Here is a 15550-nt window from a genome sequence, read left to right as displayed (position 1 = left end):
GAAGGGAAGAGAAGAGAAGAGAAGAGAAGAGAGAAGAGAAGAGAAGAGAAGAGAAGAGAAGAGAAGAGAAGAGAGAAGAGAAGAGAAGAGAAGAGAAGAAGAGAAGAGAAGAGAAGAGAAGAGAAGAGAAGAGAAGAGAAGAGAAGAGAAGAGAAGAGAAGAGAAGAGAAGAGAAGAGAAGAGGGGGTTTTGCACAAAGGTTACCATCAACCTGGAAAGACAGAGGACCATAGCCAGCTGTCCCCTCTTTCAACTAAGGAAAAGCATTGTGTTGACCAGAAGACATCCTCTGCCTTTAAGTCACAGCAAAGACAGGGAGATTGAATTGCGCACCCAGACTTGTTATAAATAGTCGTTCATAATTATTTGTCAAGTCCTTGCTGAAGAAGAGAAGGGCAGGGCTTACTTTGAAGAAAGGAGACGTGCTCATTCAGGCTTTCAATTTCTTTTAATAATCAATTTATGTAAATTTAAATACATTACATATGCATGTTTAATTTTGCTGCTCATAATGATGACAATTGCAATTAAGCTTCCTGCTCTCTTGGCAGCAGCAATAAGCAGGACAAAAATAAATAAATAATAATAATAATTTATGTTTCCTGTGACCTTTTTAAAACTTGTGGGTGAACTGGAAAACTGATCTTTTAAAAATCTGATTTTGGTAACATTTTAATAAGCACATACATTTATTAAAGTGTTTACGTGTTGCCTGGGGGAAAGGAGAGGGGTTAAATAGCCAAGAAACCTGTTCACAAAGAGAAAGATTAATTGTGGAAATAAAGCATCTTCCATAGTTTTAATTATAATGACTCCAAAAGGTTGAGTCTTCTGTAGTCAATGAAAGCAAACTTCTGCATTTAAAGCAGTGATACAGGAAGAGAAGATCTTTTCTCTTACTGCTACATAGTAGAGTTCATCCTTCAAATGGAGTTGTACACAGAAAAAGGAGCAAATCCTACTCAAATTTAGTTGAGCAAGTATGTTTCCAACCATAGTTTTACGGTCGGGAACACAGAGTGGTTAGATTCTTATATGTTAAAATGCCTGTGTAAATGTATGTGTGAGGAAAGGAAGAGGATCAAGAAGTGAAGGGGAAGTGAGAAAGGAACAATAAAGTCACAACCGGTAGAAGTTCCCCTGCAGGCTATGACCCATCCAGGCTGAATGGAGAAGAGGAGGAGAGTGTCCCTGTTCACCCAGTAAATGCCACACTCTTGAGTTTCCCCATGCCTTGCTTGTAGGCATGAAATCCCTGTTCATCCCACATTCAGATCTCCAGCTCCTTTAGTCCTACCTCTCCATGTCGCTGATGCAGGTCATGAGCAGGCCACATAGGTTCATTGAGGTAAAGTCTCTCAGACCTGCTGTTGATAATCTTCCTTCACAGCTCTGCTAAACCATTTGTTTCTTCATCCTATGGCCACTCTGATTCAGTTTTCCAGGGAAGGGGATTAATGAATATCCACCTTTTTGGAACGTAAACGAGGAGATTCTTCTCTTCATTTGTTGTTGTGAATTCAGAGTGAGTCTTTTACAGATCCAATCTGGAGATCACACTGAATAAAGGACATTCCCCAATTTGTACAGTCTGCACTGTATCCCGTTTCAAGAGATCTGGATTTGTCAGTGAACAGTGCATCTTGGGTCAGGTCCTTTGTCTGGTATACATGAAAAAATGGCCATTTATACCCAGGAATCTGTCCTGTCGGTTCCAGGTATTTTATGCTGTGTGTTTTTACCTAGGAGATAGACATAAGTATCCCAAACAAACAAACATTTTTTGGATTAGGCAAGATGAGTTACATCCTCTAATGGAAACAAATTCGTTGAAATGAGAGGAACGAGCTTACCTCATTGATTCCTCATCTACCTGCTGACATGGAAAATTACCCGTTTCCAGCAGATCTTTCATCTGCTAATTATCCTCATTGATTTTGGATGGGGAAATGTAGTGGCTGAATTCAGCTCTGTTCTACTGCATATTCTGCCAGCCGGGACCTTTTTGTACTCTGACATACAGAACAAAGGGAAAAAAGAGCCCGGAATTCAATTTCCCTCCCCCTTCATGCCCTTCCCCTAGGATATCTGGGATAGCTTTCCATTTGACTCATAGCAAGTAGTGGATCCTTTTTATTGCAAGAATAATTATTTTTTATTGGATTGCATGGACTGCATACGGCACTGACACACAGAAAAATCCAGTGACCTACGGTGCAGTAAAATAAGAGGAGAGACTGCTGAAGAGGGAAGAAAACAGCAAGATGAAGGGGAGTTAAGGAAGAGATACTTTAAAGAACACTGAGTAGTTTCACCAGGCTGCTCCAGCTATTGTTGAAAAGAGAAAATAATAAACCGTTAAACTCATCATGATGTTATTTTATTTCATACTGCATGTTTTTCGACAAAGGTGGTCCAAATTCTTTCTGAGCTACAGTAGTATAGCTCAGAATAAGAAAGCCACCCATGCCGGTGCAGAAAGAAGAACTATGAAAAGCATAGTGAAAGAATGCTGGAATATTTCTTATTAGTTAATATTGAATTTATTGGTAATGGAATTTCATTAACAAAAAAAACCAAACCCTGTTTCTTCAGCAACGTAACAGTGACAGAGTGAATCTAGTGTAGTAAAATACCAACCCATTAGGAAAAATATCATCTCCTGAGCTTTATGGCTACCGCAATTGAGAATTAGTACCATTAATTAGCTCAAGCTATTTGTTTTACGAATTACAATTGCATGTCTAATCCTGGTAACTTTTTGTCCCTAAGGAGTTACTGTAGCAAAGAGCTCCACAGTAGAAGCAGAGACTGAATGGACTTAATATCTAGGAGCATCTGAGAAAAAAAACCACAAACTGTTATTCTTATTCCACTCCACTGACTTTTTTCAATCTGAGATGAAAGGAACAGAACTTCACATCTGCCTTCTCTAAGCCATTAATTCTTTTTCCTGTATTTCTACTGCATTCAGTCTTTTTTTTTTTTTTTTATTGTGACATTTTGTTTTTTCCCTCACTTGTAGTATGCAAGTGGTTTTGCAGTCCTTTAATCATCCCCACTGGTTCAATCCAGCCCCCTCTCTTTATACGGTTTCTGTCCTCAACTTGATTTTACCAATCAAAAAAAACTGTCTCAAGGAAGCCACACTACAGATTTGCATTAGGGCATCACTCAGTATTCCACTCCTTGTGCCTCTTAATGTCCTGTTTGACACCTTAACTTTTAAACTGGGGGTTCAGTGTTGCCTTTAGATTGCTTTTAGTAGTCCACATCTAAGATAGCTCTGGTTAGAAGCAAGGGAGATCTAGTCAATAGAATCTTATACCACTTCTGCTCATCAACTTTGAGAAATGCTGAATTGCACAGAGAGACTGTAGAGTCTTTATCCTCAGAGATAATCAAACCCCAACTGGACACAGTTCTGGGCAACCTGCTCTAGCTGACCCTGCTTTGAGCAGAGGGGTTAGACTAGATGATCTCCAGAGCTACCTGCCAACCTCAGTGTTTCTGTGACAATGACTACTTAGATTTTTCTAATAGTCCTTTGTGGGTGACCTTGCCAAAGGCCCTTTGCAAACCAAAAATGCCTGATACTATAGAGCTCCTTTTGAAACTTCCCTGGTATGTTCGAAGAATTTTAAAGGGTCTGATGCATGCTGAGGAAGCCACTTATTACTTGTCAGAACTTTCGTGGTGCTTGTCTGCCTGAGAGCTCTTAATCTGGGTCAAATGTGAAATATTTTTATTTTTTTTTTCCCCAGTGGAAAAGGGCTCAGCTAGCTTGAATTAGCTGTCTTTTGGAATGGGATATGAGCACCCAGGACTGAGTATTATGGATCAGCTGATGTGTCACTCATAGGAAGCATAAAGGTCGAAAGAGTAGTAAGTTACCATTGCCCTTAGAAAATGAAACTGATAGCACATTGTGTTATGCTTTTTAATGCATTTGGTTTTCTCTGTTCAATGATTATTTCAACCAATATGCTAGGTAGAGCCCTGGGGTTTGCTGGCTCTTTAGTTCCCAGAATTCATTGTAGAAGCTAAAAAGGTATAAACGCATTCAAGGGTATAATAGAGATTGATATTCGTGTTGGAATATTTGTAGTGACAATATACTGGAAATAAATTCTAATGTAAAAGATATGGTATCAAGACCCAGAAAAGTTGGGTCTTATTTTCACTTGGTCACTGACTTGTTGTCTGACATTTAAGTTACAGATAATCACAGTTTGCTTTCTCTTAGGGTTCTTTCTATGTCTGTTAAGACTACACATTTTGTTCCATGATCACCCAAATTATGAATCCTACCACTCTTCCTGAAGCCTTTAGCATTACAGAATCACAGAATGTTCGGGGTTGGAAGGGACCTTCGGAGATGATCTAGTCCAACCCCCCTGCCAGAGCAAGGTCACCTACAGCAGGTTGGACAGGAATGCATCCAGGCAGGTTTTGAATATCTCCAGAGAAGGACACGCCACAACCTCTCTGGGCAGCCTGTGCCAGTGCTCTGGCACCATCCAAGTAAATAAGATTTTCCTCAAGTTCAGATGTAATTTCCTGTGTTCCAGGATTATTGGATAGGATGTTGAGTTGGAGGAATAACTTATGTGATCCAAATATCTTTAACCAGAAACAAATCACCATCCTGGTTTCAAGTGTCTGCCATGAAACTTGTTCCAATAAAACCTCTTACTTTGACAAAGGAGTGTGTAATATTTCTCTTGCAAGTCTGCGTAAGGAAGTCGACAAGTTCCCTGGATACATCAGGAAAATAAATTATTTCGTGGAAAAATAGTAATATTTTAAAGCTGATTTATGAGCTGCTGTTTGCTAGTGAATGCCTAGCCTTGAAAGTGATTTTTTGTTGTTGTTGTTGATAAATGCTTTACTATCAGAACAAAATCCACATAACATGAGTGAACACCTCAGATCTTGGACATCTATTGAACAGAGACAACACTTCACATCCATTTCAGTAATGTCATATGACTTGGCCACATAGTGATGTATCTGAACTGTATGTTCCTAAGGAACAATTTTAATGTTGCCGTACACTTACAGAAAACTGCTGTTAGCTAGAGTTTGTTAATTGAGAGTAGATGGTGCTTTCATGTCTGACCACATTACCCAGGGGTAAAAAGAACAGACAATACATTTAATTTTAAATTGAAAGAGTTAGTGCTTTTCCTTCACCTTATATACACAATGACAAGTGGATCATTGAGTATGGGCATGTGACAACCGAATGCCGAATGCAAAGACAAGAGTCTTCTCTGCGATACTAACATATTACATCTGTATTGAAAGCAGAGGATATGTCTGAAGAGCTTTTACGATATCTCAGTCGAAATGCAGAAACATGAGTTTAAGCTTCGCATCTAAGACCAGCCACAGTGTTTGCGTCTCTAAGTGGCACCCTGGAAATCCGAAACAGATGGCCACACCACTTCCTTGCTGTTGAAAGTGACACAGTTTATTCTTTTAGGCCATCTAGACCTTGATGAAATTTTGACCTTGATTCTGAAAGGTCTGTTTCCACAGACATATTCCATTCTCTCCTTTTGCATTTCTTTAAATATATTTTTAAAATATTTCATATCTATTAATAATGCTTATTATTCTTGTCATTATATAGAAGAAATTGGGGAGTTTATAGGTTCTTGGACAGATTTAATATTATGGTGGTAATTGAGATATGAATGAAGAAAAAACAATTGTTCATGGCTTGGATTTCTTAATATCTGTTAAACGGTTTAACTTCAAAGCACAGCTAACAAGGTTTCTTTGGCACTTACTAGTTTTAAAAATACTGTTTGTATAGAATATTACAATACTTTTAAAATTTTCTTTGTTAAAAATATATTGAAAACAGAAGGTATCAGGGTATTTTTTTTCCACTTTAAACTCGAGGCTGTTTCTGTAAACAAAATATTTTATTTATTCTGGAAGGTTTGTGGAAAATATCTTTTTATGACAAATGTATTTGACAAAAGGCATACACAGTCAAATCGCTGAAATATGCCTGCAGACGTAAACTCAGCTAAGATTAATTTCACGTTTCGATCTGAAACGTATCAGAGGAGAACTTTGTGGTATCACATGCAGGAGATGTGCAGCAGAAAAACGCCATTTAGGATTAAAGATGTTACTGAAAAGGTATGTTGCTTGGTGGCAGGAACGTTGCCATGGGTTTGGTGCCTGCCTAGGAGAAAGGGACCATGATTCTGAATAAGATTTCAGCATAGTTCTGTGTTAGAGGTGATAATAAATGGTCATGCGGGTGAAAGTAACCCATATCTGGTTCATGGTGTTTCTAAATATGGTGTGAGAATGCTTAAAATTATGGATTGATACGTATTTATGTTTTCAAGTCAGACAGCATCATTGAGATCTAAGTTGTTTTCTTGTATAACACAAGCCATAATACTTACATTCAGTTATTTCTGTTCCCGAGAGTGTGCATTACTGATCTCTTGTCTTAATGTAAAGGTGAGTGAGTCGATTGCATCTCTGCATGTGGTTAATTATTTCCCTGTTGAATATTTGGGTTTTATTTATAATCTGAATTTGTCTTGTTTCAAATAACAGTTCCTGCGTTTGACTGTTTCATTGGATCTTTCTTTTTGCAGGACACTAAGCCTTCACCTATCAGTAATCTTTTCTCCTAGCAGTGAAGAAATCTTAACACATACTTATAGACCTTAATCAAGTTACTTGCTAATCTCTTCTTCAACATGTTCAATGAGTTTCACACTCTAAGGAAGCTAAATTACTATTTTCTAAGCCCTTTCTAGTAATCTTTTTTTTTTTTTTTTTCAGGGTGGATTTTAGAAGTGTTTTCACTGATGCCACACATTATCTTTGCATTACTAATAGCAGTTTTCTGTCTGACATCTTCAGTGATTATATTTATCGCCGTATTGCAGTCTGATTGAGGAACTGTGGTAAGTAGCCTCCTGAAGATCAGGGCAAAGCAGATGTGCTCTGCACTTCAGGTTAATTTCCCCAATCCTCTGTTATCACGTGCTCTGCACACATTTATGATACATTAAATACGTCCTCACAGACTTCAACTTAGTAATCTTCATGACAGTCCTGTGGGGTAGGGCAATGCCCATTTTTACTAAGACAGAACAGAGATACAAGCAAGCTAAAAAAGGACCCTAATCCTTGAAAGGCATTTAGGTAGATAAAAGACATCATATTGGAAAATTTCATATAGAAGACTCGGGCAAGTCTGTGGTGGAGAGAACTGGCACGTGTCTCTCAGACTCAACTCTCAGTGCTATATAATCATGAAAGGTGAGCATGGGTGATGAGAGCAGTAACGGATGGTACTGTCCATCACACAAAAGCATTCCTGAGCTGTGGGATTCAGAAGGCCTCTCAGTTTCCTGTCTTGGCCACGCCATGGCTTCACTTTCCTGCACCTCCTTTGCTCTTAGGTGTCTTCAGTGCCTGGGAAGCAAACTTTGCACCATGAAGGAGGAGAGAATCATGGAATAATTGGAGTAAAGAAGAACAGGAAACTCAGAAGGTCTCCATACAACAGTTTAGATTTAGCTAAATCCTCCACAAAGAGGTCATCTGAAACCCCACATGGAGGAGACGTAGAGTTTGAAGAGACCGTACCATTTCCCACCTCCTATCTCTTACCAGAAATTTGCTGCACTGCAAATTCATTTTTCCTGTCAGTGTTTCCAGTATCCAAGCCATGCATATCACTCAAAACTTCAATGCTTTTGGTCATTGAACCCTTACACAACACTTCCAGACTCCCCTCTGACAGAACAGCCTGGGGACATCCTCTTGATGTCACAGCTCTGAGGAGCCTGTTGGATGTACTGTCCTGATACTACGTTCTCTGAACCCCATTCCCCTCCCTGAAGTGGCCCTACTCAGTTGTGGAGTTTACAGTAGCTGAATCAAATATTTGTAACAATATAATTAAAACGGCCAAATGTTATTTCAATTTTTGATAAGGGCAATTGAACAGATATGGGGTATGTAGCTAAGATTCTTAGATGGTACAATTCCAGTTTCATCCTTTGAAGGTTTATATTCAATAACTTACATTCATTCCAGACAGAAGTAGTTTAAAACAGGTACAGTAGTATCACAGATGCTTTGGTCATATTGAACTCTACTGTTTAAATCAGAAATTCATTGGAAGATTTAAAAAGGAAAAACATTCTTAAACCAATGTAATTTTTGTTGGTTTTTTTTTTTTTTTAAGCCTAAGATTAGGATTCAGGCTTGAACAAATATTGCATATATTAGTTATTTAATTGAGCCTTTTCATTCAGCTATTGTTTCTGCTTCTGTAGGAGCAATCACAAAGCACTGATGAGCTTGTCAGAAGATTGTTTAGACTAGTTCAAGGTCATAAAACAAAGAGTCAGGTGGGGAAGTCATAGTTGGGGAATGTAGAATGAATATCAGGGTGAATATCACATTAGGCAAATTAAGCTGGCAAATTGCATGCAAAGAGAAAAGATGAAAACTTTAACACTGCCATCAGTTAAAATAGACTGATTCTGGAATAAATCTCACTTGTGGAAAGGAATGAGCATGAATCTGCCCAGTGCCCATAGGTTTCCTTATTTTCTACTCAGTAGAGCATGCAAACCTACACACACACGCAGAGAAAAATAGCCACGATCCAACATGAGCTTTAACCCCCTCGTTAAATTCCTTTATTTTATTTACAGCCCCAAAGAATGTGTTCAGTTTTCTTCTTTGTTACAGAGAGTATCAGAGTAACCTCTATAATGTGTATGTGTCTCATAACTCTGAGACCACAGTGAAGGACTGAAATGTATTTATGTTCTTGACTGCAAAGGCAACGATTAACAGATCAGACTGTAAGACCTAAAAAAAAACAGATTCAGAGTCCTCCAGGAACAACCTCTCAGTATTCCAAAAGCATCACTTCCAGAGCTGGGGAAACAACTGAATTTATTGGGACTTTTTGGAAAGCTTGAGCAAGAAAGAAGGGATTTGAATGTTTGAGTTTAACATTCTAAACAACTGCAGTTGAAAATGTAATATTTTTTGATTACTTTATCCTACCCATTTTTTTTGGAAAAGAAAAAACTTTCTTGTGAAGAGCTTTGAAGTATCATTTAAAATATTATTTTCACTCGATTGTTTTTTGAAATATTACATAGCAAGATGATTTTTTTTGAAAAATATTTTACATGTGATAGACATTATTTTCTTAAGTCAGGCAAGAAAGTAAAAAAATAAAAAATCTTTCAAAATTTTTTCTGATTTTTTTTATTTGCAATCCAAGTTTCTTTTTCATTTGCAATATTCAAATATAACTACAGTTTGCTACTATGACTCAAACATAAGATCTTCTGACAATTAAAGCACTTATGATCTTATAAACATATTTGCAAATAATTAACTCTATTTCCTTAACAGGGAGGTGATTTGGCTTCACCAAGGGCAAGTCCTGCCTGACCAACCTATTGGCTTCTATGATAGAGTGACTACATCAGTAGACAGGGGAAGAACTACGGATGTCGTTTATCTGGACTTCTGTAAGGCCTTTGACATGGTGCCCACAACATCCTTCTCTAAATTGGAGAGATATGGATTTGATGGGTGGACTGTTCGGTGGATGATGAGTTCTTTGGATGGTCGCATCCAGAGGGTAGTGGTCAGTGGCTCAATGTCCATATGGAGATTGGTGACAAGTGGACTCTCTCAGGGGTCTGTATTGGGACCAGTACCAGTCACTGCATCAGTGACATGTGGGATTGAGTACACCCTCAGCAAGTTTGCAGACAACACCAAGATGAGTGCTGTGGTTGACACACCTGAGGGATGGGATACCATCCAGAGGGATCTGGACAAGCTCAAGAAGTGGGCCCGTGTGAACCTCATGAAGTTCAGCAAGGCCAAGTACAAGGTCCTGCACCTGGGTCAGGGCAGCCCCTGGTATCAACACAGGCTGGGGAATGAAGGGGTGGAGAGCAGCCCTGCCGAGAAGGACCTGGGGGTACTGGTGGATGAAAAGCTGGACGTGAGCCAGCAATGTGCTATCACAGCCCCGAGAGCCAACCACATCCTGGGCTGCATCAAAAGAAGCGTGGTCAGCAGGGCGAGGGAGGGAATTCTGCCCCTCTACTCCACCCTCGTGAGACCCCGCCTGCAGTATGGCATCTGGCTCTGGGGCCCCCAACATAAGGACATGGACCTGTTAAAGTGGGTCTAGAGGAGGCCACAAAGATGATCAGAGGGCTGGAACAACTCTGCTGCGAGGACAGGCTGAGAGAGTGGGGGTTTGTCAGTATAGAGAAGGGAAGGCTCCAGGGAGACCTTATTGCGGTCTTCCAGTACTTAAAGGGGGTGTATAAGAAAGATGGGGACAGACAGACCTACTGCGACAGGACAAGGGGTAATGGTTTTAAACTAAAAGTGGGGAGATTCAGACTAAATATGAGGAAGAATTTTTTTATGCTTAGGGTGGTGAAACACTGGCCCAGGTTGCCCAGAGAAGTCGTAGATGCCCCAATCAACAGAAAAATTCCAGGTGAGGTTGGACGAGGCTCTGAGCAACCTGGTCTAGCTGAAGATGTCCCTGTTCATTGCAGGGGGGGGACAGACTAGATGGCCTTTAAAGGTCCCTTCCAACCCAAGCTATTCTATGATTCTATTCTATAATTCCTTAGAAGCCTGAAAGCTGTTGTTGCTCGGGTTTTCTTTTGCCAACAATTTGCAGAGTATATTGAGATTTAGTGTGTTTTTGAAAATTATATCTGAAGTCCAACATTGTTTCTATATATTCTCATCTTTGATCAGTTTTCTTCTTCACCTAAATGTGTAGTAGGTCATTGGTCTCAGTGAGTGATCTTTTTTTATGATGAAACTACTGAGGTTTTAAAAAAAACTTTAATTTCCCAAACAATATATTATTTTCCATCTGCTTCTAGAAATTTCATCACAAGCATATTGTTCTACGTGCATAAAAGTCACATTCCCTCATTGGATAATGTCTTTACAAAGATTTTTTTCTTATGTTATATGCATTTAATTTTGCTTTTGCTTAAGCCATCCCAGAGGACATGGGATGTGTCTAAGTTCCGTATATGATGTAAAAAGCAAGAGACTAATTTTCTTCTGAACTGTGACCTTAACAAACATGCCTCTTTGATACTGTGCAACAGTTAGACTTCTGTAAGTAAGCATGCATTTTCTGCAACATAAATTAATTTAACATAATAATTACAAATTTTCACAATAATTAATACATCAACATATTCCAAAGAATAGCACTAAACTTAACTCATTCTGATTTTCAAACGAGAAGTCTATATTTAGCTGGTAATAAGATATTACAGCGCTCTTGTCAGTGGTGATGATCTCATCTTAGCTGGGCAGTAAACAGACTTTTAAATGATTTACAAATAGCAGAAAACATATGAGGCCTGGCTGGTAAAAGAGAAGAAAGGGATGATGAAAGCTTTAGGGTTCAATTCTCCATGGTCTCTGAGATATGATGCTAATTTAATATAGTACAAATTACTATTCACATTCATTAGCATCAAACTAAGCAGTATGCAATCACAGCCAAGTTCACAATTAGCATTAATGATATTCTCAAAGTGGGGAGAAAAAATAGAGGATTGAGTTTTACACTACAGACAAGATAATACAAGGAAAATAATGCCAGGGATTAGTGTCTAAGATAGAAATTTATTTCCAGTGTGTTTACAAGTCCCAGAGCACAAGGAGCCTGAAGTTAACGCAGAGATTGGACATGTCTATCTGCAGTTTTTCACATCCAGCTTCTTCCAGTTTCACCTGGTCCTTGGTACATACAGTCTAAGTGGAGCTGAGGACAAAGCTGGGGTTACTCTAAATTACCTTTGCCTTGTCCTACAGTCCAGCTCCTCACCGCACCTTTGTTAGAAGCTTTTTGGAGAATGAAACATTCCTATTCTGGATGTGCCTGTATGTCTTCTCTGACTACACGGAGAGTCTGCCACAATTTCTCATAGACTAAACAGTGAAATTTAGATAGCTGCAGCTGGTGAAAAATAATCCTCTTTTGGAGTCAGCATTCATTAAAACTTCATTCATAGATTTTTGAGATGCAACATGTTGTTGCAACCACGTGGTTTAACTTCCTCCATTACAGGAAAAATATTACCCTTCAAAATGGGTAACATTTGGTCTGGAACACCACCCCTATGAGGACAGGCTGAAAGAGTTGGGGTTGTTCAGCCTGGAGAAGACTCTGGAGAGACCTTAGAGCCCCTTCCAGTACTTAAAGGGCACCTACAGGAAAGCTGGGGAGGGATTCTTTATCAGGGAGTGGAGCAATAGGATGAGGGGGTTACAGTTTTAAACTGAAAGAAGGGAGATTTAGATTAGATATTAGGAAGAAATTCTTTACTATGAGGGTGGTGAGACACTGCCACAGGATACCCAGAGAAGCTGTGGCTGCCCCATTCCTGGAGGTGTTCAAGGCCAGGTTGGATGGGGCTTGGAGCAACCTGGGCTGGTGGGAGGTGTCCCTGCCCATGGCAGGGGGGTTGGAACTCGATGATCTTTAAGGTCCCTTCCAACCCATTCTGTGATTCTATGAAAATCAACTTAATTAATGTGAGGGCTGATGAGTTTTTAAACAATGGGCTATGCAGTTCATTCCTCATTTAAAGAGGTTTAAGAAGTTAAGGTCTTATTATATCCAATGACATATTATTTCAATGACTGATTGCCCTCCCTCTTACAAGTGGGGTTTTTTGTTTAATTTTAATTGGTTTCCACCTGCACTTTCAAAGTATTTTTTATATTATTCCTTTCGAGGGCCTTTCTTTGTGTCTGGTCTATTTTTATCATCTTATGTCCTTTGGTGACTCAGATCCTGAACTGGACTGTATAGTCCAGAAATTGGTTCTGTTATGCCATATACTCAGATGGCATAAACTCATGAACTTCCCTTTCCCCGTTCCATATTGCTGTGGTATTGGCTGGTGAGGTGACACCTTAGGTGGGGGGTTAGGAGTTGTGCGTGTGTAGCGATATAGAATCATAGAATCATAGGGTTGGAAGGGACCTCTGGAGATCATCTAGTCCAACCTCCCTGCCAGAGCAGGGACACCTTAGAGCAGGTTGCACAGGAACATGTCCAGGTGGGTTTTGAATGTCTCCAGAGATGGAGACTCCAACACCTCCCTGGACAGCCTGTTCCAGTGCTCTACCACCCTCAAGGTAAAGAAGTTCCTCCTCATGTTTAGGTGGAACTTCCTATACTCAAGTTTGTGCCCGTTACCTCTTGTCCTGTCACTGAGCACCACTGAAAAGAGCCTGGCCCCCTCCTCCTGGCACCCACCCTTTAAGTATTTATAAGCATTGATCAGGTCCCCCCTCAACTGTCTCTTTTCCAGACTAAATAAACCCAATTCCCTCAGTCTTTCTTCATAAGAGAGGTGTTCCAGTCCCCTAATCATCTTGGTAGCCCTATGCTGCTCTCCAGCAGTTCCCTGTCCTTCTTGAGCTGGGGAGCCCAGAACTGGACACAGTACTCCAGGTGTGGCCTCACCAAGGCAGAGTAGAGGGGGAGGATGGAAGTATATATATATGGAAGAAGATTGGTCCTTTCTGTCAAAGCATTACATGTGAGATCAACTGTATATAATTACACACTTTGACCACAAGGCTTTGTATTTAGTGATGTTAATTGCTTGGAATCACTGCTTTTCAGTCTGCCAGAACCTATGCATAATTTATACACTCTTCCTTAGGTAAAGCCATTCATCTTTTCTGACCACTTCTAGCTAACTGGCTGGCAAAGCGTATGATTGCACAGAAAACACAAAGAGCACACATTTGCTGATGACGCGTTGATCCAAACTCCGCATGAGCAGACATTTAGCATGGCGCTGGGATTGACCTACCATTACTTAGACTTCCAGAAAGGATTTTTGTCTGGGGCACAGCACCACATAATGCACCTGTATAACACCTGGAAAGGCAGTAGTTGGATTTACAGGCAAAGATTCTTACAAGATTTTCGCAACTTGTCACAAGTTTTAATTCTTTTTACATCATCAGTGAGAGAGAGACTGCTATTCAGATTAGCGTTGTGCACCCCAAACAACCTGCCTCAAGAGCTGCGAAGCTCGAAACCGTGGCGGTCTCATCTTGTAATTTGAAATTTACTTTTACATTAATTAATGTAAGACTTTAGTCTGGAAGGAGAATCTTCTGAGAATATTATGCTTTTTAAAGCAATGCAAATCTTCCACTTCCATTGCTGAAGAGAATAGAAATCTTTACAGAAATTTTTATAACATTTGATGTGAGTCCTAGATGCGGTCAAGACAGTAGCTGTACATTTCCTACTCTGACATATAACCTCTCTTTTATGGTGTCAAAATGTGACTTTCTTTTTCATTGAAAAAAAAAAAAAAAAAAAAAAAAAAAAACCAAACAGAAAACACTGTGGCATGCAATGGGATGTGTGTGTCTCACATACCTTTTTTTTTCCTTTTAATAATTATTAGATGGCTTAAATGATTTAAAGGATTAAAAAGAGTAAAAAGAAGAATTCCTGGGTAAACAGCTATTTCAAATATAGAATTACTATGTACATCTACAATCAACTACTAGGAAAATTGTTAAGACTCGTGGTATAGAATGTTGGCTTCTGACAAATCTGAGCTAATATGTAATTTTAATTGCATAAACCTACTATTTCATAATTTTGAAAATGTGAAACACTTTTTTGCAGTGCTCTCGCCTTCCTTGCTGCCTGAAAATTCATTGCTTTTGGAAAAGTTTCTTAGTTACAAGGCAGCTTTGTTATCTCCAGTACAACAAAACACTTGTGATGGCAAAACAAATAACTTATCCCAATGATTCAATACATCTTCATGGCTTCTTCCTAAGAAGATGGACTGAGAAATCGATTTTCTGGGGCATCTTTTTCAGATCTATTCACCCTCACCCACTTCCTTTAGTAAAATACTCACCTCTGTTTAGGATGGACTGAATCACCCTCCAAGAATGTCATTTTTTATCTCAATATGCCTTGGACCTAGACAGCAGTTTAATATTCATAGAAAATCATAGAAATCCAATAGTAGGAATTTAGATTCATAGATGCAGCTCTCTGGAGGAGAACTCAAAAGACCATCTCTTCCATATTTCTGACCTAAGGGAGGGTCAAACTTCGTCTAAATCATTCTTGACATATGATTGACTGTCCCATTCTTAAAACCTGCAGCGAGGGCAGAAGGAGATTTCACGCTCACAAAAGCATGCATAGTGCGGTGGGTAACTACCCTTGCTGGTTGACAGTTTTTTTTCCTGATGTCTAACCTAACAAGCATTCATTGAACCAAATAAATGTCTGCTGAAATGGCGACGAGAATTCCAGGTGCAATGACGATCTTTGTTATGCAGATAGAAGAGAAACTTGACTGAACCCACTATGTCCTGAGATGTGCCCTGGATTTTCAGGCTTAACACTGTACTTCCACTCAGGACAGTTTACTGAGGAGGAAGCAGGGAAAAGATGAATATATTC

This window comes from Vanellus vanellus, assembly GCF_965231255.1.
Source record: "Vanellus vanellus genome assembly, chromosome: 2".
Classification (NCBI taxonomy): Eukaryota; Metazoa; Chordata; class Aves; order Charadriiformes; family Charadriidae; genus Vanellus; species Vanellus vanellus.
Note: the sequence above shows the minus strand (reverse complement) of the source record.